Source organism: Dermochelys coriacea, chromosome 5 (genome assembly GCF_009764565.3).
Source record: "Dermochelys coriacea isolate rDerCor1 chromosome 5, rDerCor1.pri.v4, whole genome shotgun sequence".
In the NCBI taxonomy this organism is placed as follows: domain Eukaryota; kingdom Metazoa; phylum Chordata; order Testudines; family Dermochelyidae; genus Dermochelys; species Dermochelys coriacea.
In genome coordinates this window covers 100,381,506-100,387,659 of record NC_050072.1, presented here as the reverse complement: position 1 = coordinate 100,387,659, position 6,154 = coordinate 100,381,506, and the positions used below count along the sequence as shown (strand labels likewise).

Here is a 6,154-nt window from a genome sequence, read left to right as displayed (position 1 = left end):
ACGTCCAGAAGCAGCAACCCTAAATACTAGTATCATTTGATTTTACAGAGCCCAAGAGTCTAATACCCATATACAGAAAATTACATGATTCCTGCCCGGAGGAACGTAAAAACTAATTTCAGGTGGGAAACAAAGAACGGGGCCACAAGTTAATGGGAAGGGGTGCTGGAGGAAGGACAGGGCAAAGGTCAAATAATGTACACAATTACTCAAGGAAGGAGAAACAGGGCATGATCCAGTGAATGAAAGCTTGGCTAATTTCTTCTGGACTCAGGAAGAAATGAGACTTTAGAAATAGTTCTTTGGCCTCCTTTTTTAAAATAACATAACTAGAGGGGTCACCCTTAAAATATGCTAATATTGTCTTAGGGAAGTTGCTTCAATGTTCACTGTATTTATGTAAAGTTCCCTATACATACAATAGGGAGTACCTAAAATACAGCAAATAAGGGGATAAAGTTATCTAACTAAGGCACCTAAAAAGTTTCTAAGGAATGCTGTATCCAAGGAATGCTTTTATGGGTAAATGGTGTCAGTGATGAAATCTCTTATGCATGTTGAAAAATCCTTTTTAATCCATTTAAAATGCTTACAGGTTATCTGCTGCTATTAGAGATATTATATGGTCTCCCTTCACTGACAAGCCTAATAAAAGTTTAGGATTAAAGCTACTTATTTTAGCTGTTCCTTTTTCAGCATCTTTTAATTCCCTTCAAAGACTTATGTATTTTTAATTAAACAGGTGAAATATAACCTGACCAAATAAATAGATCATATCTCCTCCCAACAAAAAAATAAAGTTATTTGACAAGTAGCTATTGTACATATTTATATACATATTTTTGAGACTGGTTCATCCAAACAGTAGCCTGAGGAGTCTCCTTGACTGAGTGCTTTGAGCAATTTTCCATCGTTGCCTGGAAAATCAGCCATGCTGGAGCCAGTCTTTTTCACCTGGGTAGATAGTATCAAAACAAGACATGTGAATGAATCTGTTACCATAGTTGGGTTTGACCACATATTACCTTTTGCTGTAGAGAGGGTTTACCAAGGTGTGGGGAGTTCGACTTGTTGCAGAGATCAGTGCCCATTAGGGCTAGTGAAAGTCAATGGTGAGCTAATATTCCCTTGGGTGGGATTTATTAACATTGTCCTCTTCATGGAGGTGATGGTGCGAATCTGATACACAGCTAAAATATTACCAAGAAACCTTTAATTGACATTGATAACCTATCCAATCATTGTCTAGTCTCTAGTTATCCATCCAGCTCTCCATCTATGATTTTACACTACACATCTCATCATAATGTTTGACTGTCTTTTTGATATCTGAACAACTTGATAAACCATTGGTGACTGAACAAACTCAGGGCCATCTGCACAATACGGGATAAAACAAAGAGTTAATGCTGGTCTTTTCCATATGATTGTGATACTTGTTGCCATACAGTTAATATTTGATATATCACCTGCTTTTACTACTATTATTGAGAATGTTTACTTTTTAATTTGTAAAGTGTTTTTATCATTTGCCTCTAAGCATATATAAAATATACTTTGTTGTGAATACAAAGCACAATTAGCAACCAGAGCCAATGTCTGTTAGAGGCCCACCCCCCAAAAAACGTAATTTAAATGAAAGCAAATCCTATGTACCCCTTTCCAATGCACATATCCTTCTTCTCCAACTCACCCTATCAGGCAAAAGCCTGAGCAAATAGACAGTCCTTTCAGCATACCCTGAAGGTTGGCTAACTTGGGCCGTCTCTGACTAGAAGATTGATTTCCTGAGCAAGCACCATTGAGAGAGAACAACCCATCACCAGCTGCTAACATTTAAATTTGTGGTAAGATAGCTTGTGTACCCCATCTTGAGTTAAATATCAGGGAAAACATAAGGAGAAAGAAGCAGTCTCTGAAATATCTATCAAGGTACTTACATAGCTTCCATGTGATCAAGTACACAGACCCCACACTGACCAAAAAAGTGTTAATGAGAGTCTGTGGGCCCAATCAGCCCCACCCTGTTACTCCTGAGAAAGGTATAAAACCTAGAGGGAGCAGGTAAAAGAGGAAAACCCCAACTTAGTAATGATGGAATGTAAGAGGGAGCAGAACTCTTGAGTAAGCCTTGTTAAGAAAAGGCTGGCTGGGGCCAAAGCCTAACTAGTGACTGCTTGGAAGGAAGCACCAGTGGGGTCTAGAGCCTAATTAGACACTCCTAAGTGTCAGAGCTGCCTTGGAGCAAGTAGGCCTGGTATGGAATGTTACTTTTGTTCCTCAACTAATTTGGATCCTCTCTCTTTTGGGACCTGCAGATGAGTCAGCTGGGGAAGAGGCTGTGAGAAATGCTTAGTTCCAGGCCATGGGCAGAAGTAGCTTGGGGATCCAGCAGAGGGTATGGACAAACAGACCTCAGCTGCTTCATACAGCATTCCTGGGCTAGAATCCAGAGAACAGGATGGCTCTGGGTTCCTCTCCTTGCCCATCTAGGGTGGGGATGTGAAAACCCTGGTGCCAAGGGCTGACAGGCCCAAAAGCCTGAAGTTGGGTTGAACCTCTTGTGTGATGGTGCCAGGTCACTGGCTAGTTGGACTCGGATTTCCCTGGAAGGGGCAGGACTAAGTGACTGGGGCTGGAGGGCCAAGTCACAGGAAGAGGCACATCACTGCAAGTTTAGAGTGGCTGTTGGCAGAGGGCACCAAAGAAGGGAAGCTGCTGCTGTGTCCAGACATGAGGGGGTGTGCCTGTGGTGAATAGGCTTTTCCACAAACTCCTTCAGTGTGGTATCTGATTGTCTCCAAGATCTTTATTTCTGAAGATAACCATCTGAGACAGGGAAGTTTTATCCTCATTTTATCAATGGGAAACTGAGGCATTGAGTTATGTGCCCATAGTTAAACAAAAAGTCTCTGACCATCTTCCAGTGAAATCAAGACAAGTTATACATCTAAATAACTTTTTGAGAATCTTGGCTTGAACCTCAGTTTCCTAAATCCTAGTCCAGGGCCTCAACTATAAACTATTCTTCTTCCTTAAAATGACAGAACCCAAACCATAAAGAGCTTTATAGATTAAAAGCAATCCCTTTAACTGAGCCTGGAAATAATTTGGAAGTCAGCACAGAGTAAGAAACATTGCTGCTATCTCTCTGCAAGAAACACCACTAAGTAAACAGAAGCCATGTTCTATACTAGCTGAATAAATCTTCAGGTGTGGACCTCAATAAAGGTATGGCTAACTCTCATGAGGGCTGTATTCTTCTAGCCAAACATAACTGGAAAAAAACACTCATTGCTACAGCTAATGTTGGATCATTTAAAGGCAGATGAGGATGAAAGGAGTTACCTGGATAGTGAAATTTTCCTATCAACGGGGTGAATATCCATTTTACCATATTTTTCAGGGTGTTTTCCCCCAAGCCAGCTAGTCTTGCTTCAGTCAATCTCTAGTGTTTACTAGACACACACCCACATTCCCTAAATGTAATTCAGACAGAGCCCTTGCAAAGCAGAGCCTGCTGTCTCTACAGTTGGTGAGAAGTGAAATAGTTAACATTAACATTTACATTGCTGAAATGAGTTTTCAGCATTAAATCTTATTTAAAGGAAGGGGCTCTTAGAGCTATTGTTTCAGGCATTCTGCAGACTTGGGAAGATGACTGCATTAATTTATATTCTGTTCACAGATGGAAGGAGTCTTCACAAGCATAAGGACTAGTGCAAATGGGGATATATATGCCATTCTAGCTCAGCAAGGGTTAATATGATTTAATTGGCCTCAAGCCCCCCTGGTTGCACCTGGAGAGTGGACCAGCCCCACTTAATAATGAGTTTCAGCTGGGAGGCTGTTGTAACAGCAGAAAGTCTGCAGCAGAAGGGGGCTGTATGAGAGGAGGAACAACTTTGCAGTCATGGTGGTGGCAGTATGGGAGAGAGAGAGAGAGAGAGAGAGAGAAAGCAAGCAAGCAAGCAAGCAAGCAAGCAAGCAAGTGCATGCTATGGGTAACAGGAAGGGACCTGTAGGTGCAGAGGAAGCCTATAAAGAGAAAATACCTCAGGATTGGAACAAGCTCCTGTGACTGACATCTTGATAAGAACTGCACTTCCAAGCAGAAGTCTGGGGAAGGGTTGTTACAAAGAGCCCAGGAAATGGCTGGGGAAAAGGCCTGAAGAGAGGCTAATGGTAGAAAAGAGTTCAGAGAGGCAGCTGCAAGGTGTCTGACAGAGCAGACCTTGCCTGCTTGTTTGAGGGTCCCTGGACTGGAACCCAGTATAAAGGATGGGCCTTGATTCCACTACCAGCCACTGGGAAAGTGGTGTAAAGCTCCTCTGACATAAGGGGATAAGGACAGTTAAAATTCCTGAGAGATGGGGTCTAAAGAGCGTGGGGCCCAGAACTGAGGACCAAGGACTGGATGTAAGGATGGGGACTAGTATTTGTTTGGATGCTTGCCCACCTGGAAAGAGTGGGACTAAAATGGCTGAAGGGCAGAATCACAAGAAGAAGCAGACCATTGAAAGACCATAGTGACTATTGCTAGGGGCCAGAGGTGGAGGAGAGCCAGCTGCAAGAGGGGAGCTCTACCAGTGAGTCCATCCTTCTTACAACTAGATTTTTTTTTTTTTAAGCTGAACCATTGCCTTATGGTTCAAAGGCAAAGGAAGATTCTGTGGCAAAGTCAGTGGCCATGGAATACATAGAGTTGTCTAATAACTTCCAATATGCCTCCAAAATGCATGTCCTCTTCATGAAGGAAAAAGTATGAGTCCAAACTCAAAAGGCTTACTAATTGCTGTAAGTAGATATTGATACTTTCTGGAACTGAGTAATCATTACTGCCATGTCTTTCTAAATGGTAGGATTTAATTGTGGCATACTAGCACTGTTTGTAACCCCGTCTTCCCAGGAAATCAAGGATATGGACCATGGCTTGAATGTACCTGTATTAATAGCTTATCTATATAGCAGTTTTCATCCAGGCAAACAAACCTTAGATGCGAGTTACAAAACATCCATGCCATTTGACCTGAAACTCAATATTGAATTTAGAAAGTGCCTGACTTATTTTGTTACAATATTTAAAATGCATTAATATTTTAGTTACCAAGGATGACTATCTTAGTTTGCAGGGATACAACTTAATACCCCTCTAACAAAACTTCTGTAAACCTGAGTGCTTTAATGGGCAAATGGCATTTGCTTGTTAAGGATCAAAGTTCAAATCCAAATTGATGTTTATGGCCTTGAATCAGTGTGTAATGGACAGGTGTTCACGTTGTAAACCTGTAACACAGGCCACTAGCTAAGCTAACTCTACTAGTGTTGGGGTTGAGGTCATTAGCAGTGCAGTATTTGGGGATGCTGCTGGTCCTTCTGACCAAGAGGAAGTGCAAAGTAATAGTAGCTGTCTGCTGTGGAGGAGTATATAAGAGGAGAATGGTGACCTCATGATGAATGAGTGAAGAAATGGATAAGGATTCAGGTCAGGACAAGTGATCCATACTCCTATACCTTATCAGGGAGACCATTGTGGGGATGGGGCAAAGGGGAAGCAATAAACGCTTCACAGTAAGATGCAGGAATCAGATCAAGGTAAAGCAGGAGTGAGCAATTTTGCCTTCATGGCTTCAGAGTATGAGTGAAGAAATGACCATTTGATGTACAAGTTTATCCCCTCAGACAAACTTATGAATGGCAATCTATGTAGGAACCATGCAAAGGTTTTGGAATGTTTCAAGTTTTTAAAAAAAACTAATTTGAAGAGGGCTGACATGAAATGGATTAAGCTACTGTAACTTGGCAAATCGTGTGAATGAGATGACCTGGTATCTATAAAGTGGTTTACTATATTTCTGAGTCTGAATTAAAAAAATAAAGACCTAATATGCTCACCACTGTACAATCCATAAAAATGTTCCCTGCCTTGAGAAGCTTATGCTGAAAGACTGTGTCTACATTAGTGGGAATCCTACTGTGGACACAACTGCCACAGCCAGACCAGTTTTTACCACTATATCAGTTAAATGGACATGATGGTAATAATGCTGGGCCACTGGAGAAAATGAGAAGCTCCTGGAGGTATGCCTATGCTAGGTTTCCTATGGATGACATTTTTCTGGAAAATATTTCTTAATGTAGGTATGGCCTAAAA

The 6,154-nt window shown here is 41.4% G+C and overlaps 1 long non-coding RNA gene across 1 annotated transcript; it reads left to right on the top strand.

The window, feature by feature from the left end:
- Positions 1-2,072: 2,072 nt before the first annotated feature.
- LOC122460386 lies at positions 2,073-5,894 on the top strand. Its single transcript, XR_006281661.1, has 2 exons — positions 2,073-2,752; positions 4,632-5,894. It is a non-coding gene; the product is annotated as an uncharacterized LOC122460386 (long non-coding RNA).
- The last annotated feature ends 260 nt before the right edge of the window (positions 5,895-6,154 follow it).